The sequence below is a fragment of the Natator depressus genome, chromosome 9 (assembly GCF_965152275.1).
Source record: "Natator depressus isolate rNatDep1 chromosome 9, rNatDep2.hap1, whole genome shotgun sequence".
Classification (NCBI taxonomy): Eukaryota; Metazoa; Chordata; order Testudines; family Cheloniidae; genus Natator; species Natator depressus.
In genome coordinates, this window is record NC_134242.1 from 93,587,909 (window position 1) to 93,613,248 (window position 25,340).

General features: G+C 41.2%; 1 protein-coding gene across 1 annotated transcript in view; it reads right to left on the reverse strand.

Moving 5' to 3' along the window:
• The window catches only part of LOC141993632 (uncharacterized), a 649,213-nt gene that overhangs the window by 13,305 nt on the left and 610,568 nt on the right, over positions 1–25,340 (reverse strand). The window contains exons 6-8 of the mRNA XM_074963181.1: positions 22,123–22,382; positions 11,500–11,818; positions 5,539–5,669 (exon numbers count right to left, since the gene is read on the reverse strand). The gene's annotated coding sequence lies outside the window, so the exon portion shown is untranslated. The remainder of the gene's footprint in view (positions 1–5,538; positions 5,670–11,499; positions 11,819–22,122; positions 22,383–25,340) is intronic.

Sequence of the window (25,340 nt, forward strand, 5' to 3'; positions counted from 1 at the left end):
TAGACCCTTTAGGGTAAGTACCATGTCTTTTATTTTCACAGTGAGGCACCTGGTACACATTTGGGCACTGTGAAATACTCAATAATAATGGCTTACAGTGGCAGAACAGCCAAAAAAGACTTTGAAAATGTAATAGCTGTTTCTGTACAGTGCAGAAAGGATTCTCAGATGTCTCTGTTGGAGCAGCAGAACACTCATCAAAACTCTGTAACATGAAACCTCTACACTGGTACTCCGGTTTCTGTTTGGTTGGTGGTTACAAATATTTCCAATACAAATGTTCAGTTTGGGGTTATTCTTATCCTATCACAGCATTTTTTCATCATGATCAATCCTATCACATTAGCCTTCAGTCTTCACAGTCACAGTAGGAAAGTCAAAGTTGTACGCAGACCCAAAATGTGTAATTGATATGAGAGTTGATATTATCACTATTTTTGTTAATTTTTGAAGTAAGATTTTGTGGTATACTATCTCAAATGCTTTATGAAAGCATAGCCACATTATGTCTACTCCATTCCCTTAATCCACTTATTTGATTAAAAATAAAAAAGCAAGCAAGTTTATCTGGCTTGATATAAAACCATGCTGTTTATTGCTCTTTCAAAGATTTTAAGTCTCCCACTCTGCAGTGCCCACAGGAAAGAAGCTTTTATATTTTTGCATTAAGAAATCTTAAGCACTTCAACTTGGGAGAGCAAGACCGCTCAAGTGACTGTCTTTGGCTCTACCCCAAATCTTGATCTGTACTGACTCTTTCCATTTTCAATTTATGCAGCATTATAACTAGTTTTGACTAGGCAGATTAAATTGCTTTGAGGTATGCATTCATAAAGCTGTTTCCTCCTGTAGTAAATTCTCCGGATACTCACTTAGTAACCTTTCTGTTCCCGTGAAAAGAAGGAAGGCTGGGAAAGAGCTGTGAATATGTATCAAGTGGAAAGTAAAATATAAACTAATATAGTCTTTAATTTAGATAGAGTGTATTTACTTCCGTGTATGGTATTTGTTTTGGAAGTTGGAAGTGTGTGTGAATGAATTCTGTAACACATGAGTATGATTCTATCTGCCAATGAGTGTGAATGAAAGGATCAGGATTTCTCTGTGTTAATGGAGAAGGAGGACTAGTGGCACCTTAGAGACGAACCAATTTATTTGCGCATAAGCTTTCGTGAGCTACAGCTCACTTCATCGGATGCATTCAGTGGAAAATACAGTGAGGAGATTTACATACACACAGAACATGAAAAAATGGGTGTTATTATACACACTGTAAGGAGAGTGATCACTTAAGATGAGCTATTACCAGCAGGAAAGCGGGGAGGGGGGGAAGGAAACCTTTTGTAGTGATAATTAAGGTGGGCCATTTCCAGCAGTTAACAGGAACGTCTGAGGAGTGAGCTATAGCTCACGAAAGCTTATGCTTAAATAAATTTGTTAGTCTCTAAGGCGCCACAAGTCCTCCTTTTCTTTTTGCGAATACAGACTCACATGGCTGCTACTCTGAAATCTGTGTCAATGGAAAATCAAAGGTTTCCTCTAGCACAGTGTTGCTCAAACTGGGGTCTGCGGACCCCGGGGGGTCCCGAAGTGTACTCCAAGGGGTCCATGGGCCCTGCTGATCAACTGCTCCCCCTTTGTCTATCTCCCAGAGGGTACTGATGCCAAACGAGGAGAATTTAGGCACTAAAAGTCCAGTGGAACAGCGGGGCTAAGGCAGGATTCCACTCCTGGAAGTGGCCAGCATGTCCCTGGGACTCTGGGGCGGGGCGGGGGGCAGGGAGTGGCAGGAGGTCTCCACGCGCTGCCCCCATCCAGAGTGCTGACTCCACAGCTCCCATTGGCCTAGAGTCTTGCAGCCCTGACATTATATATGGTGATAAGAGAAATATGCCCATCATCACCATTAACTAACAATCTCGGGGCCAACTCTGTTGAAATCCATGGAGACGTGTCCTCTTATCTCAGCAGGGAATTTATCCTGTTATAGGTGATGGCTGATTTTCCCACTGCCACCCCATTTTTACTTAAACATCTCAGACCCTCTTTCTCAAACATCTGCTCTTCATTGCTCTATGCTCTGGTGCAGCTCTGTGAAGCAAACAACTCGTTGGGAATAGGAGAAAGATAGTTTAAGTGACCCAACAGAACCTTCCACAGAATGCGTTAGTCCAACACCCGTTATTTAGCTCACTATAGAGTGACTGGTAGAAATTCTATAACCTGTTTTATACAGGAAGTCAGACTGGATGAATTGATGGTCCCTGCTGGCCTTAAAATGTATGAATCTGCAAAAAGGCTGGATTATCTCCTGAACCTTAACCAAACCTCTCAGCTTGTCTCCTCATTCCATTGGACTTACTGCCTACCACACTTGTTTCTCCATGCTCCTCACATCCAGCCCTCACCAAAGTTCCCTCAGTGCTCTCCCTGTGAAACTGAAGCATAACATGTCCTCTCCCCTCCCTCTCCAGTCACCACCACACCCCTGATCCTTCATCGCTTCCTTATCTGTTTTAGGGGCAGAAAGACAATAAAGACACCACAAGCTTCAGCAGAGAACTTGAGAATGGCCTCTGACCTGCTAGTCCCTCCCTTCATTGACTCCCTGATAGAAAATTACCTCATTCCAAGGACCAGGAACTCAGATGGTATAAATAGGCATAGCTCTCCTGTAGTCATGATTTATACCAGTTGATAATCTGGCACTATAAAATACACTCAACTCCACACTAAGCTTCTTTTCTGGATCCCTGATGCACCATTCACTCCTAATTTTCTGGCATTCTCCAATTTCCCATTAATGTTCTAGAAGCCTGATCAAAAGCCCAGCCTCCCACTACCTTACATGGGTTTTGGATACGGTCCATAGGGTACATGTTATTACAAGGAAGAACACAAGTACTAAGAAATTGGTTGTGAACAGTGCACCAGGGAGAAAGCAGAGAGGATGCCAGGTTTTCAGGTGACTCCCCGTTGAGGTTGAGATAGGATGCAGCAGGTGTTAGCATAAGAGGCAATCAGGGTGGGATGGAAGGAACGTATCCAACTGGAACAATGGAAGCTGGGTTCAGTGTAGGAGTGATGAACGTTCAGCCAGTTCTCATTTTGTCTCATTTTGGTCCACACATCCGTTAAACAGACGGGTGTTAATTGTGCAACAGAGCAAGATTCCTGAGCCTCTACACTGCACATGAGTAAGTGATGGCAGGAGACTGCCTTAAGACTGAAATCTGGCTGTGTTTCCGTAGGCCTTTCCCCAAATTTTGTCATCTGTTCCTATTTGTTGTTCAGGGAGACAAAGCACAATGCATATTTATTGTTTCATTCATCCATCTTTTGAAGCGCAAAATCAAGCACGCTTTTTGTTATGGCTTCAGGCTACCATTTGCAAACTGCTGGTTATCACAGTGCACAGGTACCTAGAGGAGTTTCAATGAAATCTTGTTTTAACCCTCTAATTGTTACATGTTGCTGTCAACCCATGGACCTACTTAATGGCTCTGTCAGAATAAATGTTAAAACATGTTTGCTTTTTAAAAATTATTTTGATTTACAGTAGTGCCAACACACCACAATCAAGATCAGGACTCAATGATTATCCATTCTAAAAAATACATCATAGGAGGCAGTCCCTGCCCAATGAGCTTACCATCAAAATAGACAAGACACTCGAGGAGTGGGAAACACCAGTGGCGTGGGAATACTTTGAATAGTGGGGGTGCTGAAAGCCAGCTCCCTTACCCCTGTTGGCTGCCACCCTGCCCCAAGCTGGGGCGGCGCGGGGCCAGCAGCAGAGCCCTGGGCCAGCAGCCAGGACCCTGGAGTGCAGGTAGCAGCTGGCCAGGACCCCGGACACGTGGGGGCCAGCAGCCGGGCATGGGGGAGGGTGTGGCTGGGACCCGGGTGCGGAGCCAACAGCGGAGCCCCGGCTAAAACCTGGGGGCACCGTAGCACCCCCGCGCTCCTAGTTCCCATGGCTATGGTAGATACGAAGGATTATTCTCTCCTGTGGACAGATAGGGAATTACGATATAGAGAAGAGAATTGACTTTCTTAGGATCACACAGGAAGGCTGCAGTTGTGTCAGGAATTGGACCAAGAGCTTCAGCCTAGTTCCTTAACACAAAACCCTCCAGTCGCTTTTTAAAATAGTTTCTACACATCATATCGCCTATTTTTGAGGCATATTGTATTTCAAAACATAAATGTAATACATCTGGCGAAGCTTAATACAAGACCATTAGGCACAAAAGACCAGGGTTAGTTTATACAGCTCCTGGAGTTGGTGACCAGCTGGAGAGAAAGCTTCAGAACACTGAATACTGCACCTCAACGCACCCAGCTACTTCCACTTTCATTACTTCTCCCATCCAGTTTGTGCCATTTTGAATGGGCTAGTTAACTTGCAAGACAAAAAGCTGCAGCCCTCAACTGAGTAAAATGAATGAGGAAAATAAAAACCATCTTTGGGACTGGTCCTGTATCCACTGAGTCAGTGGCAAAACTTGTGCTCACTTCAGCTGGAGCAGGCTCAAGTCTACCAGTGTCGCTCTTTGAGTAAGTGACAATCAGAAAAATCAATCAATCTGGAAACAGAGCACCAGATCGTCAGCACTACTACAGTCCAATTACTCCACTCGAGTGACACAAAAGGAGCTACCCTTCCACCAGCACAGGTGAAGCTCTGGCTGGGATAGAGCTAGCTCCATGCCTTTCACATAGGGGAGTGCCTGCATCAGGAACTGCTGGGCTCCAGCAGTACCCCACTGGCATCGCAACACCTTTGGGTACTGATATTGCTGAGAAAGTTACAGGAGGATAGGTCCATCCGTGACTATTAGCCAAGATGGTCAGAGATGTGACCCCATGCTCCAAGTGATCCTAAACTGCCAACTGCCAGAAGCTGGAACTGGACAATGGGATGGATCACTCGATAATTGCCCTGGTCTGTACATTCCCTCTGAAGCAGCTGGCACTGGCGAGTGTCGGAAGACAGGAAACTCAGCTAGCGTGTGACCCAGTATGACCGTTCTTATGTGCAGCATTACTGCGGCTGCTCTAACTGCAACAGGGACCGTACGCTTTGCCCCCACGTGATCCTCTGCTGCTCCACTTACTGTGTATGATCAGAGCCCTGTCATTGCTAAGCACCTTGAGTCATTGGCCCCCTTTTCACTTCTCATCATGTATCTTTATTTGGCTTATTGGCTTAAGAGGAGTTTGATTCAATTAAGGTTGTCAGAATTTGGCCCCAAGCTGTTCTCAGCAACACTCCAGAAGTAAGATAAGGATGATTTCAAGAATTTCCGTTACTACCTAGAGCTTTCTGTAATGTGATTTAATATTCAAATCCCTTCCTCCGACCACAGAAAAGGAACAAAAGAAGGAAAAAGGGCATCTAGTCTCCTGCACTCATCATGTTAGATTGCTGCAAAGGCCTAATCCCTCTGATTTGCATAGTAGGTGGAGAGTGTTTCGCTCAGTTAATGGAAAGGAAAAGCTCCTTCCAGAGGCAGGAAGGGTTGCTGAATGTACCTTTCTTTGTGCTATTCAGGCTCTGCTGTCTCTTGTGATGGCTGTAACTTGCAAATGATGGCATTGTTGTGCTATTTCTTCTTCAGGTCTTGGTCTTAAAGCTGCGCACAGCTCCTTTGACATCATCGCTTCTGAAAATATGATCAAGAGAATTTAATTAACTGCAGGGAGGGGAACCAGAAACCCATCAAAATGATGAACTGTGTATATAAGCCTTTTGTTTCAATGGTGCGGTAAGAAATAACATCTGACTCAAAACAGCCATGAAAGCCAGAGTCAGATTGGTCACATTATTGAGAAACTCTTCCCACCTTCAGAAATAAAGGGCATCACAAGGCAACGGTGCATTGCTAAGCATGCACAACACAGAACGTGACTGCAGTAGCTTTACTGCCAAGCACAAAATGACTTCAGCCACCTCACTGGATAGTGATGCATTGGGATGGAGGATTCATGACTTTCGCCACTAAGCAAAACCCCTCTGTGTTTTCTAACTAATTTAAGGCAATAAAAACAGCTTTAAAATATCTAAAAGGTGCAGTACTCTGTGTTACATAATAACAACAATAACTTATACAGTATTTTCACCAGGGGAATTCATTGTAGAGCTAGGAGATAGATGAATAACTCATTTTTTTTAGTTCAGCTACAGTTCCAACCCCACTGTCCCTCCCCCCAAAAATTAGCTTTTGGATCAAACAGAATCTAATTTTTTTCAGACTTTTTGGTGAATTGAAAAAAAACTTGTTTACGGTTGGTTGCAGAGTGGGGAGACAAATATGGGTTGCCCCCATCCCAGGTTAGTGTGCTAATCACTAGGCTAAAGGGCATAAGGGGATTGGGTTGTTTACATTAGCTTGACCTCTTCTGGCCACTTTTCCAATGTCCAAAACGATTTGTGTTGAATTCACGACTATCAGACTAAAAGTGTTGAATAAACTTGTCATCGGAAGAATCCTGTCTAGCTCTAATTCAGTGCACTATTCACAGGCATGCGCATATTGCTATCTCTACTTTGTAGAGGAGGAAACGGAGCAACACAGAGATGCAACGGCAAGAGGCCCAAGGCAAGGCAGCCTTGAGAACAGAGCCCCGCTCTAACAGGGCGATACTGCATGTGATATCTGAAGTCCATGGGACCACTCGCATGAGTGATCTGAATGTAGCCCAGCATGTGGAATGCTGGTGTGATCGTTACCCAATAATTATCTAGGGCCCTGATCCTGTATCCAATTAAAATCGGTGGCAGAGCTTTCATTTACTTCAGGATAGCCATGCCAGGCCTTTAAAAGGTGACCTCTTCAAAATATAGTTGGAAAAATGCTCTCAATTTCTTGTGTGCTCTGAGATCCATGACTGCTAAGCAATCTGAGACTTTTTCGTTCTTTGTTCCTTGCTTAATTTCACCTTTATTTAACATTATGCATCACAAAAAAAAATTTAATTTCACAATTTACATATACAAGAAATAACAGGACAGATTCTGATCTCACTTACGCTGGTGTAAATGCAGATCAATTCCATTGACTTCAGACAATGTAGTCAATGAGACTAAGGGATTGATCCAATGCCAAGACATCCGTGGAAGTCTTGCCATTGATGTAAATGGACATTGAATCAGATCCAAAAAGACAAATCCGACCCATTGTAATTCAGTCTTTTATGATGTTTTCTGTACACTAATATTTTGACATATTTTTGATAGGGCTATCAAGAGATTGAAAAAATGAATCACGATTGTGCAGTTAAAAAAATTAATTGCAAATTAATCGTGCGATTAATCACACTATTACACAATAATAGAATACCATTTATTTAAATATTTTTGATTGTTCTCTACATTTTCAATTGACAGTTACAACACAGTTCAGTTACAATTCAGTTACAACACAGAATACAAAGTACACAGTGCTCACTTTATATTTATTTCTGATTACAAGTATTTTCACTGTAAAAAACCCAAAAGACATAGTATTTTTCAATTCACATAATACAAGTACTGTAGTGCAATCTCTATCATGAAAGTTGAAGTTACAAATGTGGAATTATGTATAAAGAACCTGCATTCAAAAATAAAACAACATAAAATTTTAGAGCCTGCAAGTCCACTAAGTCCTGCTTCTTGTTCAGCAAATTGCTCAAACAAGTTTTTTATATTTGCAGGGGATAATGCTGCCCGCTTCTTGTTTACAATGTCACCTGAAAGTGAGAACAGGTGTTCACATGGCACTGTTGTAGCCAATGTCACAAGATATTTATGTGCCAGATGCGCTAAAGATTCCTATGTCCCTTCATGCTTCATTTCCAGGAGACATGCATCGATGCTGATGACGGGTTCTGCTCGATAACAATCCAAAGCAGTGCAGACTGACACATTTATTTTCATTATATGAGTCAGATCCCACCAGTAGAAGTCTGATTTTCTTTTTTGATGGTTCAGGTTCTGTAGTTTCCGCATTGGAGTTTTGCTCTTTTAAGACTTCTGAAAGCATGCTCCACACCTTGTCCCTCTCAGATTTGGAAGACACTTCATATTCTTAAATCTTGGGTCGAGTGCTGTAGCTATCTTTAGAAATCTCACATTGGTACCTTCTTTGCATTTTGTCAGTGCAGCGAAAGTGTTCTTAAAAGGAACAACATGTGCTGGGTCATCATCCGAGACTGCTATAATATGAAATATATGGCAGAATGTGGGTAAAACAGCAGGGGACATACAATTCTGTTTAATTCTGTTTAACAGTGCGATTAAAACCGCGACTAATCGTGATTAATTTTTTTGCCATTAATCAACAGCCCTAATTTTTAGTACTATATATTTGTGTTAAAACATTTCAACATTTTCTGAAGAGACTGCATTACATGGAAAAAAGAAGGGAATTAGTATTATGTGTTACAAGAATACTGCACGTGATGTGTGATGCTCTGCTGGAGTCCAAGAGGATGCTGAGTCTGAGGTTTGCATATTGGTTTTTTTTTCCTTGTTTGGCATATCTGGTTGCCACTAAAGGAATCTGCTTGTGAATGGCAGTCTGTGTTTCATTCCATAAGAGGCAAGTGCACTTTGAGTCAAGTTTCCTGGGAGATATTTGTCAGCGTCTGAAAGGCATTTCTAGAGTTGTAAGAGAGACGGTGTCTGGAATCTCAAAAATAGAAACTGAGCTGCATCAAATGTGGTATGAAGGGTTTGTTTCCAATAACAGCAAGTGAATGTCATCGAGCCAAAATACAATCCTGCCGGCTACAAGGTAATGGGGACTCAGGGGAAAGTTTCCAGCTCCATGCAGGAACGTCTTAATTTGATCTTCATTGGCAATGGCGATTTCCATAAATCTTTTTATAATTTGATTTACTAACTCAGTGTAAGTGAAGCAATATAATAATATGGTTCTGAGATACAAAGAAACTGTATATACAAATGAGACTGAGTGGGCTCAATCCTGAAGAGAGGGTTAGAGGAAGAGAATCTAAGCCAACTTTCTGCTCCCTCTGACTTGAGTTGGCCTAAGCTTTCCTCCAGTTGATGCCAGCTGCAGCAGTGTCATAGGGACCTTGTGCTAGCCAAGGAACAGCATGACTCCACCCCATGCCTACCCTTACCCCTAACCCTGCCACACATGCCACGATGGAATCTTCAGTTGGTCCTTTAGGGTAGCTTTTCTCTTTTTCGGCCAAAGCCAGACCAAGAAGCAATAATCTGGCCCTGTATTTCTCTCGTGTAGGTGGCATTTTAAGGATACAAAGCTTAACTATTTCAGCACCAACCATTATTATCTCCAAACTTTGCTTCTCTTAAAAAAAAAAAAAGAGCTGGGATTTTCAAAGGAGCCAAAGGGAGATGGTTGCCTAGTGACTTAGAAACCTAGGTCCTATTGAAGCTTCAGAAAATTTGACCCCTAAATCCCATTGGCATCCAGTGAGAACTGGACACCTAACTCCATAGCCTCCTTTGAAATTACAGCCTCCACTGGTGAATATTGCTCCATTAAGGAAAACCCACGCATGGCAGGTAGGTACAATTTCAGTTGCCCAGTTAGCTGGGATTTTTCAGAGTATTCTGATGGAGTTAAGTGCTCAGAGTCAATGACACTTGAGGCCCAGAACCTCAAAGATTTTTAGGCTCTAAATCCCATTGATCCTGTACAGGGAGACTTTGGCAAACCAGCAAAGTGCCTGAAACCACTATGGCTTAGTGCTAAAAGCAGCCAAGTCAGCAGGCTATAAATTAGCCAAGTCAGCAGGCTTAGCTTAACCAAGGCAGGAGGCGGGAGTGGGGGGTGGGGCGGGGGGTTGGGTGCCACAGAGAGGGCAGCTTGACCTCGCGTCTTTCCTGATAAGAATTGTGTTGAAGTTGCTGATACATGCATCTTAGAGGAGCAGGATGTGCCCCAGGAATGTCTATTGGGGCCTCAAGGCTGCAAACTCTGGAAACACCCACACCTGGTTAATCGATAATCAGAAGGAACCTCTCGCTTGACCATTGAAACTGCTTACTTAACAAGTTTGCTTTAAGGGACATGTCATTCTGTTACTAATGTATAAATAAGGGGAAAAAGTTTGAGGTAGTGGGACTCTTCAGGACTGGACTCTCTCTCTGGATGCATCTTGTGTTTCCCACAGGCAGACGGGCTGCCGCTGTGCCACTCAAGAGCCACGCTCAGCTTTGATAATTATCAAGGATTGGGGGTGTTTTACTAACCTGTTGCGGATGTGTGTATAGGTGCTTGAGACTAAGTAAAGTTTAGCTTTAAGTGAAAGCGCTCTTGTGTTGTCCTGTTTGTACCAGCCATCTATTGGTCGGACGGCCGTGTCTTCCCTGATTTATTTCCTGACACCATCTTGCACAGAGTAAAAGTTACCAAGAGCTTTGGGTTGAAAGAACCCTGGGTAACAATCCAAGCTTGAATGCCTAATTGCCATAGGTTCCTTTTGAATATGTCACTCCATATATTTCTTTGCAATAAAGAGCCTGATTCTGCTTCCCGACTTATGGTGAATTATGCCTTTCTGCACAAATAGCCCCACTAAAAGTCATAGCCCCCACAGGGTATGTATTTCCATTTTGTTGTGCAATTGGTTTACCCTATTTCTTTCCTAAAAGACCTAACAATACTTTTATATCCTGATGAAATGATGTTTAAAAGACCCCATGCTGGGGTAAATTTTTGACCAGGAGAAGTGGCTCTTGTGAGATTGGCATATAGTTCTTTTTGGGCCTCCTTAAAGCTTTGTCTAAGAATGCAGAAAATTCATCAGAATGATTTGCATGCATTTAGAGGAGTGCTTCTCAACCTTCTCCATAGTGTGAACCCCAGGTTGACAGCCCCAGTTTTACAAATTCCTGAGGCTAGGCATCATATTTTAAAGGGTCACTAGAGATGTATGATTCATACTGCTAGAGAAAGCCAGGAACAGACAAGCACACACAACTGAAAATGAAGAAATACTCCTTTGCCACTTTTAAGTGGTATAATTAGTTCTTAATAATGATGCTTATGCAGCACCTTGCATCCAGGGAAATATGCAAATAGTAAATTACACCTTGCAAAACCCCTGTGAAGGTGAGAAGTAGGCCCATTTTGCATATGGATAAACAGGTGATTTGCCGATGGTCCCAAAGAATGTGTGCAAGAGTTGGGAAATAAACTCAGAATACAGAATTGCCAGTATGTTATCCTAACCATCACTTCATTCTTGCCCCAAATGGCTGGAAATATAAACATAGGGCTAGATCCTAAATATCATACACTGGCGAGTCCCAATAGTGCTACGTGTAGGAGTAAGTACTCACCTCTTGCACAGTCTAGTTCATAAAAAGTTTTCCATGACACTGAATTCAAACATATTTAGACACAACGAGGAGCTCTAGTTTGCTGGGATTGTTTGTTAAAAGATTAATTTTTCCAGAGTTGGAGCATCTCTGCCTGACACTAGCTCAGACATTGCTAGCAAACACATTTTTACCTGTGATGGTCCCTGGTAAATCTCCGACAGGACTTCCTTTTCTATGATAAGCAGCTTGTAGTTGCTCCCCCAGGGATGGTGTTTTAGACTCTCCGTGTCTCATTGCTCTATAACAGCATTCATAGTGTGGTGCTTTTCCAGTGTCTCCAATGCACTTGTCAAGAATGCTGCCCAACAGCAATGCAGCAGGGGACTCCACTGTCCCTCCAGGGAATGTAGGAAGGCCAAGGTGGTGGCAGAAGCTCCATCTCTCAAAAGTAGTTTTCAATTGTGCAGTGAAAGCTGCCGCTGCAGTAATATCGACCTCCACCAGGCAAACCTGTGTTGTAAAAGACCACTTTAAAGAATCCCCCATGTTTTCAGGCCCTTTTCCTTTTAGCTATATTAATTAGGGTCCCCAGTCAGCAAGGCATTTAAGCACATACCTATCTCTACATACATAACTAATATCATTGGTGTCAGTGGGTCTAAGCAAGTGCTTAAGAACCTTGCTGAATCAGGGCCTACAGGATAAATGGGCCATATAACCCAGGGCACAAAGAAAATACAATGGAACCCGTCTTAAGCAACCACCTTGAAGATTACCAAAAATAGGGAAAAGGGACTGAAATAGATATTGTGCTTTTTAAAAATGATTGAAAAAATCATTGTGGTTGGTTTCCAGAACTCTCTCATAATATTTGTCTTCAAAGAATACACAAATCAGTAGAAGTGATTACATGTAAAAAGGCTCATTGCCATTTATGGAAGTAGTAATATAACATACCACAGCAATTACTCCATGCTTAAGACCCCAGGAAGGTCTGAAAAGGATAGTACAAATAACTAGGCATAAAGAAAGAATATGTCATTTGATGTCAGAGTTTCAAAACTGATATATATATATATATATATATATATATATATATATATATATATATATATATATATATAGTGAGAGATAGTTCTATATTAGTGAAGTCAGCGTTCATGAAAGGTACTTGATTAACATCCCCCAAGATGGAAATCCTCAATTTATACACTGAAAACATACAGCATTGGCAGCAGCAGTGCAAGCATCCTTCATGCTACCGACTGATGTGCCCCAGCTCCATTCGACCCTGATACACCAAAGCACTTAAGTGCATGCTTAACTTTAAACACATGATGAATCCCATGGAGGTCAAGGGGACTATTTATGTGCTTAAACCTGAGCAGGTGCCTAAGTGCTTTGCTGCTTCCTGGCCCTGCAGAAGGATCACGCTGGGACGGGTTGGAGGGTGAGTCACTCTCCATGTCCAGTCAGTCCTTGATCTCGCCCCTGGAGACTGTGAACAAAGGATCCAGTTGTGATGGGGGTTTCAACTAGGAAGTTGTCCCATGTGAAATTAGACCAACAAGTCATGTCACATGAGCCAGCCATCAGATGGTAGCAACAACCTTTGAGTTAACCGAGGCCAGCTTCAAAATGAAAACCTAGAGGTAAGAGATTCTACATATGGTGCCACTGACAATTCATTCTAGTGCCCCCTGGCAATCTTCATCCACTTCCTCACCAATGACAGTGGCGTTCATGAATTATGGAAAGAAACAGAGTACCTGTAACTTCACAAGGGGATATGGACCAGGCTTGGTATTGCTTGGGGTTTCACAGGAGGATAACTTTAATATCCAGTCGTGAAGAAAATGTGAGTATGTGTCCAGCTGTGTTCTCTACAAACTTTGAGCCAGATCCTAGCTGGTGTAAATTGGCAGAGTTCATTGGAGTTATGCTGATTTACACCAGCTGAGGTTGTGGCTTGTTCTGTTAAAGGCTTCCAACATGTCTATAATCCCTGGAAATAAATCTCAAATTTCAATGCTAATTTGCTAGAGAAAAACAACAGAGAGCTCATAAATTAAAAGTAAAGATGGGGAACCAGAATATTTAAAGACACTTTTCTTCTTTTTTTAAAAGTTAGCTGTTAGAACACGAAAGAAGAACTTGCTATGGATTGGTGTTTTCAAAAGACACCTATGGGGCAGCAGTCTCAATTTCCACCAGTAAACTGATATTGCAAGACAAATACACTATTGATCAAAGTATTTTTGCCCAAATACTGTCTTGTTGAAAACTTTTAAATCAACTGAGGCATTTTCCACTTCTATTAATATTCATGCAAGTGAGAAATCATAAAACAAGTCAATGACATCATTAAATTGAACACCAATAAGATCTACTGAAATGAAAAGTAAATATTGAACAAGCTTTAGTTTTTCATTTCCAGTGGTTAAAAACAATACTAAATCATAAATATAAAGCAAAGTATGGAAATGTGTCAACTAAATCGAAGGCACAACTCTGAATAAATCATAACTGCTTGTCCAATGTTAGTTTCAAAAGGTACTGTTGAGTTGAAAAGAAGAAAAACAGCCTAATCAGCAACTGCTTATAACTCATGCTTCCACGAGCTTTTTAGTGCCTGGGATAACACTTTTTTTCTTTTATTTTTTTTTTACAAGGAGAAGGGATATTTATAACTTTTTTCGATTGGTTAAATTTTCATGTGAAAAAGAAATAAAATTGAACACAGGGCCTTCTTTAAAGTTCTACTTCAGGTTCACAAGAAGAAAGTAAAAGTTAAGAGTAGATAAAAATGGAGGGCTCAATACAACAAAGACTATACGCATAACCGTATACATCTTAGTACTCCTCACTATATAAAGTTGTGCACCTGCTTTAAGTTTTTACAGGGTCAGCTTCTTCTTTTGTATGAGTCAAAAGCCATTCTTTCATGGAAAACTGACAAATAAACTAATTTAAGTCTCTGTCTTCAAAAGCCAGTCTCAGCTTTATTTTTCTAATTAGCAAGACAGATTTTTATATGGTTAAAGCAAATGAGCTGTCAGAATCAAGGATATTGTGTGGTCCCTGTCATCTGTCAAACGTAATCAAGGGCTTTGTCTTTGGCATTATCACTAGGCAGGTGTTTGTAGACAACGAATCCCCAAAACATTCCTTTTATGTGTAACAAACTTTACGATTCCACAGATGTTCATTGCATTACTACCATTACATAACCTTTTTAAGAATTAATTTTAAGAAGTAAACTTACCTGCCTTGATGCCATCAAATACTTGTAAACAAAACAGATTAATATCTGAAATCACAGTATTTAGCAAATCCTATCAGGTAGTTTAATTGAAAGAAATATAAATGAGGTTATTTTTTATTCTTAGCAGTTACTCCTCATTAACATTTAATGCACTGTAATAGTGTGGGTTTGTTGCCTCTTCTACAAAAAAAAATCCAGCTTTTTCTAGGTTCACTTTGGAGAGCTTCCTTATAGCTGCTCCCACATCACCAGGGCTATGACCCATCTCCCTTTTCTTTTCAACCTGTCAGCTAATCCGTAGCATTAGCAAACCACTGGGATGTGTTTGCTATATAGAGGCTGTTTTTAGTGCACGGTTATGCCAACAACATAACGAATTCACCACTGACACAAAAGTGTCAGTCAGAAAAAGTTCAGTCACTATATAGGCTACATATTTAAGATGTGGGAAATAATTGTCCTGCTCTCCTTGGCACTGGTGAGGCCTCAGCTGTAGTACTGTGTCCAATTCTGGGCGCCACACTTTAGGAAAGTTATGGCTCAACTGGCAAGAGCCCAGAGGAGAGAGACAAAAATGATTAAAGGTGTAGAAACTAGGGCTGTAGATTAACGGCAATTAATTCATGCAATTAACTCAACAATGAATTGATATTAAAAAAAATTAATAGTGATTAATTTTGAACAGTGAACAGTTTTAATTGCACTGTTAAACAATAGAATACCAATTGACATTTATTACATATTTTGGATGTTTTTCTAAATTTTCATATATATTGATTTCAATTACAACACAGAATACAAAGAGTACACTGCTCACTTTATCTTATTATTTTTATTACAAATATTTGCACTGTAAAAATGATAAAAGAAACCGCATTTTTCAATTCATCTCATGAAAGTACTGTAGTGCAAGCTCTTTATTGTGAAAATGCAATTTACAAAAAAAAAATTGTTACATAACTGCACTCAAAACCAAACAATGCAAAACTTTAGAGCCCACAAGTCCACTCAGTCCTACTTCTCGTTCAACCAATCACTAAGACAAACAAGTTTGTTTACATTTACGGGAGATAATGCTGCCCACTTCTTACTTACAATGTCACCAGAAAGTGAGAACAGGGATTCGCATGAAACTTTTGTAGCTGGCATTGCAAGGTATCTACGTGCAAGATATGCTAAACATTCGTATGCCCCTTCATGCTTCGGCCACCATTCCAGAGGACATGCTTTCATGCTGATGATACTTGCTAAAAAATGTGTTAAATTTGTGACTGAACTCCTTGGGGGAGAATTGAATGTCTCCGGCTCTATTTTACCCACATTATGCCACATATTTCATGTTATCGTAGTCTCGGATGATGATTCAGCACATGTTCATTTTCAGAACACTTTTGCTGCAGATTTGACAAAACGCAAAGAAGGTACCAAAGTGAGATTTGTAAAGATAGCTCCAGCACTCAACCCAAGGTTTAAGAATCTGAAGTGTCTTCCAAAATCTGAGAGGGACAAGGTGTGGAGCACGCTTTCAGAAGTCTTAAAAGAGCAAAACTCCAATGGAGAAACTACAGAACCTGAACCACCAACAAAGAAAATCAACCTTCTGCTGGTGGCATCTGACTCAGATGATGTGTCAGTCCACACTGCTTTGGACTGTTATCAAGCAGAACTTGTCATCAGCATGGATGCTTGCATAAAGGGACATATGAATCTTTTGAGCATCTAGCATGTAAATATCTTGTGATGCCTGCTACAACAATGCCACGTGAACACCTGTTCTCACATTCAGGTGACATTGTGAACAAGAAAGGGGCAGCATTATCTCCTGCAAATGTAAACAGACTTGTTTGTCTGAGCGATTGGCTGAACAAGAAATAAGTCTGAATGGACTTGTAGGCTCTAAAGTTTTACATTGTTTTATTTTTGAATGCAGTTATTTTTGTACATAATTCTACATTTGTAAGTTCAACTTTCATGATAAGGAGATTGAGCTACAGTACTTATATTAGGCGAATTGAAAATACTATTTATTTTGTTTTTTACAATGCAAATATTTGTAATAAAAATAAATACAAAGTGAGCACTGTACACGTTGTATTCTGTGTTATAACTTAAATCAAAATATTTGAAAATGTGGAAAACATCCAACAATCTTTAAATAAATGGTATTCTATTATTAACAGTGTGATTAAGCACACAATTTTTTAATTGTTTGACAGCCTTAATTGAAACCTGACCTATGAGGTAAGATTTAAAACACTGGACATTTTTAATCTTGATAAAAGAAAGTCTGAGAAGGGACCTGATAACAGTCCTCAAATATGTTAAAGATTGTTATAAAGAAGACGGTGATCAATTGTGCTCCATGTCCACTGAAGGTACGAGAAAAAGTAATGGGGTTAATTTGCAGCAAGGGAGAGTTAAATTAGGGAAAAAAATTCTAACTAGAAAGATAGTTAAGTTCTGGAATAGGCTTCCAAGGGAAGTTATGGAATCCCCATCACAGGAGGTTTTTAAGAACATGTGCCAGGGATGGTCTAGGTTTACTTGGTCCTGCCTCAGTGTAGGGGGCTGGATTTGAAAACCTCTCAAAGTGCCTTCCAGCCCTACATTCCTATGATTCTATGTCTAGCAGGAGCAGTTCTAATATCAACAAATTCTCAAATCCATTAACTCAAATTCTGTTGTGAATTTTCACATGGGGGGAGTATCAGCCAGTGCAAGGGCGTAACAATAAGAAACCCCCTACACTTACACCCCAGTACAGGCTACCTTGGGTCTAGGTGTGTAGGAGTAAGGCTACTTACCTGCCTACTCTCTCCCTGGAAGAGGTGAGAAGGAAGTGGATGGAGCATTGGCTCCACCCTTACTCACTGGGCAGAGTGAGTGGTGGGGGGAGGAGTTGTGATTTGCTGATGGTGGAGGGCAGCAGTAAAGTACTACCCTGTATGAGAAAAGAAGAAGTAGGGAGGGAGGATGACTCAGAAACCACCTTGCTGGAAAATTTCCATCAGCAAAATGGAATGAAATGTATCGTTTCAACCTGAAGTGGAATATTTTAGTATTTGAACCGACCTGAAGTACTTTGTGTAATCCTCTCAGGAATGAGCTAGGGAGGAGAGGGAGGAAGAGAGCCTCATCTTAGTTCCAGTAGACAGCGTATATAAGCAGACCACCATGGGTTGGGGGGAAAGGGCATGACTGAGATGTTGAACTTGTTTTACATAATCTTATTTTGAAGAAATAAAACTAAATCCCTGAAGAAATGGGACTGAAATCCTGTGGCTGGGAAGTGTTCTCTGGGGACCAGCCTCACGAGTTATGGAGGGTATCCCTATACCCTCACACAAACAAAATCTACCTATAATGGTCTTGGTCCCTAATACTCCTGATCCCTTCTATTAATGGGTTTGCATCCTGTACCTAAAGAGAAGATGGAATAAGGTATAAAGGATAGACCATCTGAAGGGAAACATCCTTCACAAAATTTAATAATATCACTTTTTCCTCTTGAAAAACATGTGTGCATCCAAAATATTTGAAGTTTGCAGTAACGCTCAAAGACACATTCCTTTGAGAAGTGGTCCCCTTGTGTATCTGCACCATACAATGTGGAATTATTTGTTGAATCTGTACTGCAGCTGAAATTAAGAAACATTTGTGCACACTCAGCATGAAGGAGATTCTTGTTACAATACATTTAAGACTATTGCCATGCTAAGAACCAATACTGATATGTTACATGCACTGATGCTTTTCTCTGCGAGTAATATAGTCTGTTACTAAACTGTGTACTTCACTGGAAACAAGGATGCATTGGACAAAACTGAAACAAAAAAAGTGTATGTATTGGCAATGACAGTGAGCCAAGTGACCAGGTACTGGAAGAAAATAGCCAGTTTAAACACGGTTCGCTGAGAGCAGAGGAAACTGCATGGGTGAAAATCACAGTCTGCTTACAGCATGCAGGACTAGAATATAAATCACTGAATGAAAAATGATCAAGCCGAGATTTTCAAAGCTGCTTCCGGGAATTGGATGTCACATTCCCATTAATTTTAGTGGGAACTGGGCATCAGTTTCCTCAGGGAACTTTGGAAATCTCAGTCTAAATGTCAGTTATTCAGACAGAAAATATAGGGTGAATTCTTAGCACTCTTGCTGTGTTATTGGATGCTGTCAGTTGCAGCACTTCAGTTGAATTTAAAATGATACTTTCAACCTAGCTCCCCATGTGGTCTGTTTTTACAGGCACAATTCTGCGTCTGCGGCTATATTCACATTTTTGCCTGTGGCATTAAGCTGCAGGTGCAAATATTAGTAGTTACACATCTGGCTTTCTGGATTCAAATTATTATTAGATTTCTCATTACTAATATTTAAATGCATTCAATTTGCTGTGGAGTCATTTCATTATGGACACAAATATCCACCTGCAGAACCAAAGGCCCTGCATGTCTATCTGCACATAGACAGCTAGTGAGAGCGAGAGTGAATGCGTTCGGAGAGTTATTTACTCTGTCTCAGGCAGTTGTCTTAATATTTTATGCCAGTGGCTCTCAACCTTTCCAGACTACTGTACCCCTTCCACGAGTCTGCTTTGTAAGTTTCGCCTAAAAAACTACTTGCTTACAAAATCAGACATAAAAATACAGAAGTGTCGCAGCACGCTGTTACTGAAAAATTGCCGACTTTCTTTATACTTACCATATAATTATAAAATAAATCAATTGGAATATAAACATTGTACTTACATTTCATTGTATAGTATATAGAACAGTATAAACAAGTCATTGTCTGTATGAAATTTTAGTTTGTACTGACTTCGCTAGTGCTTTTCATGCAGTCTGTTGTAAAACTAGGCAAATATTTAGATGAGTTGGTTTACCTCCTGGCAGACATCTGCATACCCCCAGGGGTATGGATACCGCTGGTTGAGAACCACTGTTTTATGCCATCCCCTGCCCAGTATGTGCCCTTTATATGACACATATTTCTGTACTATTTCAGAAACATATTAGGGAGGTTTTACAAACATTATTGGTACATTTTTAGTCTTATGCCTATCTATAAAGGTGCCTTCCTCACCTCCAAACTCCCATAGGGGTGAAATCCATTTCTCACATAGCAAAATTTGCAACTACTTGTGCTTTCAGGGCTGTATCTAGATGCAAGCATTACCCTAATTTGGCCAGCATGTCAGTATTCTAAGGCTTGAACATCCATAAGCAATGATTATCAACCTTCTGGAGTTTATAAGCCCCATAGGGTGCCATGTTGGTGGTACTACAGGACTAGGGGAAAGAGGGACCAGACCTATTGCCTGAGACGTTCCTCTGCAATGAGGAACTGCAATAGTGAAGGTAGAGGGAAAGTTGTTTCATTGTGCTGAGTTCTGGAACTATGGCTACTCTATCATTCCCAGCTGTGGCAAAGAACAGGGACAATGAGCCTGACCCAAAAGCCAACTGAAATCGATGGGAGACTTTCTGTGGAATTCTGCTCAGAGCCAAATATAATTTTTAAGCAGCTCATTTTTTAAATTCTGCCCAGATTTATTGGCCGGATCCTCCACTGATACACATTGATGCAGACTCAGAGACATCAATGGAACGACACTGATTTACACCAGCTAAGGGTCTGGCCCCGCGGTTTAATCTAAATTAGAAACGCTAAATGCCCTGTGATTTTAATATTAGGGAAAAGAACGGGTTAAAAAATACTTTACTCAGTAACCCAAACGTGTTCCGAAGGCCGACTGTTGTAGATCCTCGAGAAAGAGGATTGTTCTTTTTGTGGCCCCTTAATTATTTATGACTGAGTGATTTATGGATTTTAAGCTGTGGTTTGCTTTTGATTATTCTTTTTTTTTTTCACCTTTGCTATTTTTTCCACTTCCCTAATCTAAACGTAACACTCTCTTTACTATTGATCCGGAGTCTGTTTCTGTGGCAAGCCATGTCATTTGTCAATGTTTTCACTGGTTGGCACGCTTCAGTTATTGGCATTGATTACCATGAATAATTTATGACTGTGGGCTTTTAATCTGTCATTGATCGGAACCATCTTTTCTCAGAATGAATGGAGCGCTCCTGAGACTTGCCGGATTGACAGGCCCGGATAGACGTCTTCTATTTAGCCACAAAATGGATATGGCAAAAATAGCAGCAATTGAAGCTTTCACATGCTCCTCTACCAGTATGCCTTCGACCTGGGTTTTGACCATTTTTTAAAGGGAAAGCGTCTTCCAGGCTCTAGGACTGACACTTCTGTTGATGCAGGAAAGGAGCTCTCTAGCTGTAACGTGATCAGCTGTGGATTGAGGCCATTACCTCATTTCCCAGCCTTTACGTGCTAATGACTTTCATTCACTACTGATCTGGGTGGGATGTGAACTAGTGACATAGCAGAATAAAATTCCTTACCCTATTAATAATTCCATTTCTTAGCCAATTCTCCTGATTGCTACATGCTCACAAGTAGATGCATTACGGAGAACGTAATATATATGCTTTACTCAGGTGACTATGAATGCAGATGTTGTGGGAACCTCTGGAAGATTCAGAAGTCCCTGAGTAGGCAGTGCAGGTATTCATGTACCTATGTCATTACTAGTATATATATCATCTACAGTAACCTAGCAGGTCAACGTGCCCATTAGGTGGAGGATCAAGGGAGCAGGTAGATGTGTTATGTGAAGTTCTCCTTGCCCTATCCCAGCACAGTTCAGCTAGACCCAGGGTCTCCTCTGCTCTCTACATTGGCTTTCCCATAGAAATCAAGTCCAAGGTGTCAGGGCTAGATCCACAAAAGGACTTACGGGCTGACTCCAAAATATAGATCCTCAAAACCCCCACTAAGCTTCTGTCTAACCCTAGAGGCACCTAAGTTTCTGCCAGTGGGCATGCACAAGACTACATTAAGTCCTGACACGGTTGAGCTGCTGGACATCCTAGCTGACACCTAATCTCTGGCAGGTCACTCAGACTAGGTGTTCCCCCATCTAGCTTGCCTGTGGGGCCCTATGTTGTAGATATTTTCAGAGCATACTTATCAGAGCATGCCTCACACAAGAGACAGCAAGGTGTGACCGGATTGGCACTATTTGGGGATATGTGTCATAATCCTGACTTGCACTCCCTTGGGATGTATGAGAATCCCCACTCTGCCTGTTCTGCAGGAAGGACTTGAACCTAGCTCTTCCATCTGACAGCTGAGTGCCCTAACCACTGAGCTATTGGCTTTAATGTGCTGGGTCTTTGTCTCATTTTTTAGGAGAAAGCCAGCTAAACCAGCTCAGCACTAACTCCAGGAGAGGGATCACAGCTGTGAATCCTGGGCAACAATAGGCGCCTCCTTCTGGCTCAGAGCTAGGGGCCAAACCTATCCTCAGCTTTTCCTACTGGCTATTTTATAGGCTCCTCACTCAGCTTGCTGGCTGGTCTGAATCCCATTCTTAGGCACCTAACTCTCCCCATGCATTGCACAGGGATCCCTGGCACCAAAAGATCCAATGCCCAAGCCCTTTGTGGATCTCACCCTTGGTCCTTACCTATAAGAGGCTCTGTGGCATGGGCCCAGGGTAGCGAAAAGATCTCCTGAAGCTCCAGGATGAAGACCATGCTCAACAGCTCCGCTCCTCAGGCACAACAGAATTGTCCACCACAAGGATAAATCTTGTCTGTGCAGGAGACAGAGCTTTTTCAGGGGCTGGTCTGAAACTGCAGAACAAACTCCCACAGGAACAAAGGACCATCACAAACCTCACCATCTTCCTCGCCAAGTGTACGGCACACTTCTTTGACTTGCATTCTGTAACATAAACACAGAAAAAGTGTGTGTGTGTGTGTGTGTGTGTGTGTGTGTGTGTGTGTAAACCCTACCAAAACAAAACACTAAACTGCACACATGATTCTCCCCCTGGTGAGAGCACAAGAGAAGAGTCATATTACTTAATGCACTAGTGGAAGATGCTCACATACGATGGCGATGGGGCCATCTAAGTACCATAGATAAGTAGAAAGATGAGATGAGAAATGGATATTTGTAAGAGATGAAAAATGGGAGAATTAGAATTTTGATGAGACCTTGGAAGAAATGAACCAGAGCTGAGATGGCAAAGGAAGGTGCTGATACTCCACTACTAAAATCACCTGGGGGGCTTCAATAAATGAAAAGTGCTTGGAACCATGATGACTCTACGGTGAAAATAAGAGGTGTGACCTGAACCTGACAGCAGAATTACTTCTTTAGCAAATGCAAGGGCATCTCTGCCAGACAGCCTGCGATTGCCAGTCTTCTCAGGTTAATGAAATAGCTGAATCAAGGAAGAAATAATTCTAGAGTGGAAGTGATTCTGAAAAAGAAATAGCTGCTCTTTCTAGGAAGGAATAACAACAGTGATCCTTCCAGGTAGCATCCTAATTTAAATGCACAGCTGCATCCCAGCCAGAGAAAACAAAGAGCTGCAGAAAAGCTACACTTTTGGACTGTTGGGATCCTCAGGCTGATTTCCTAGGATAATTATTGTTAGATGAGCATAGCTAGAAATGGGAATTTTTGTTCAAAATAAGGGAATAAGATAAATAAGTTAGACAGAGGGAGACTGAGTACTTTTCTTAGACTCATTAACAGAGTGATTTGCTTAGCGTGTCCTGACTTGTCCTTATGTCTAGTGAGAAATTGTTGTCTCAAACTGAGATCACTACAAGCAGGCATTCCCACTATTCTTTGGAAAATATTGTGTCAGTATTTTCAGAGAATAATATATTAATAGTATTTGGCATTTATGTAGCAAATTTCCTCCAGCTAAATAAAGTCACGCAATAGTACTTTCCAAAGGATAGTTGTTCCAGCATCGCAGGGTCCCCTGTAATGTGCGTATTAGCCCTGCTTTATGGATGGGCAGACTGAGGCCTGGGCAAAAGCAGCTAAGGGTGGGATTTTCAAAAGCATTTAATGTCGACCTAACTTTACTCCTCAAATGGCCCTTTCACAAGGTTTCATTGGTCATTTTTGTTTTAGCAGTTGACAAAACCTTGGCCATTTTAGCTACAAGGACAATTGATCAAATTGTCACAGGCGGTTGGTTCTGTAAAAACATCCTCATGACATGAACGTACTAACCTCCAGAGGGGTCCTGCTTGTCGGTGGCTGAGCTGGGTGGTGCTTGATCTTCATGGAGGCTACATCCCTTTGGGATTTGCCAGGATAACCATGACTTGGTTCCCACTGAAGCCAATGTGAGTTTTACCATGGATATCTACAGCAGTAGAGTTAGGATATCTCTGAGCCTTTCATTGACTTCAGTGGGAGCAGAGATGGCCCAGTGCTGAGCAGTCTTGAAAATCTCTTCCTAAGTGACTTTAATCAGAGCAAGGTAGTGACAGAAATAGGAACAGCATTTGAGTACCCTGATCTAACCCCCACACAGCACTGCCTGGCTAGAGATGTTTTCAGAAAAGGCTTTAGACAATTGCTGAGAGCCAAAGGAACAGAACCTAGAAAAATTCAGTGAAAGTAATCTATATTCTCTTCTCCCTAGAGCAGAACACAAGGAAAGGGCGAGAGTGCAGAATGAACATCTGACACTGCTGGCTATATTCTCAACACCAGATGAGTAGGAGGACATTTCCCCACACTGTCACATGTAGAACAAAACTTCCAAGTAGGTTTGGGATCACAGAATCCAAGTTAAATATTACAACTCATTATATGGTCACAAGCCATTAGTTTCAGGTCCAAACTGGCAAGAAAGAGCAATTCAGATGTATGTGGGGAAAAAAGAACTCAGAACAAAAACCTAAAAATTAATCCGAAAAAAGGGGTTTCATAGCAATTCCCTCTTTTCCCTTTAACACCCTATTGCTTATGATTATGGCTCATTAGCCACTGTCAAATATTTCATCATTTAATCCTCAGCCTTATTTGAGAGTGGCCGCATTACATTTTGCATTCTGGCTATCAGGAGGCTTGTACTTGTGAGTCTTGTTTTTCCCAATCCACTTTACCAGTTCAAATATATGATTATTCGTCAGTCCCTTCTAAAGTGCTAACTCTGAGATTCAGGCAAAGAGGGAAATTGGATAAAATAAGTTCATTTCTTCTTGTAATGCTAATTATAATGCAAATCATCGCTCAAAACTAGTTTAGTGATACATATGGAAATACACAAAAAGATGTGGTCTGTACAATGAATGACTTCCCCTCCAATATGCAGTCCATTATGTTTCCTCAGTTCCAGCAGTCTGTCAAAATAGTTCTGTGTGCAGCTAGCAAAAACTCTGAACATCTATTAAAACATGACAAATATTTTCTTTCCTTAGTTTGTCTAAGGTTATAAGTATTTGAGAATTACAAAATGTCAGAAATTTTATTGCAGCTGTGCCTGCACCACTTATTTAAACAAGTGGGACACATTTATCTTGGTTTGACTTATGCTTTTAGCTGGAGCAGACAGACGGCATATTGTTATTTTTTTTTCTGAATTTACTAAAGGCTTAGGGCGTCCATCTGGTGTCTTATGCGATGGAATGCTATGAAACAAATGTATTCGTTCAATCAATATGTGGAATTTTTCTTCATGGAGAGAAGAACCGCTCACTCAGTGCTCTGGGCATTTAAAAATAAAATGGCATAACTTGCCCAATCAGTCAATGATAAACTATAAACCGTTCAGCGCTGCAGTTTAGATGTCTTGCATCCAGAGGAAATATGGGGTGAAATGCTATAGGATAAAATAAGATCCCCTTTCCCCAAAGCTTTGCCACC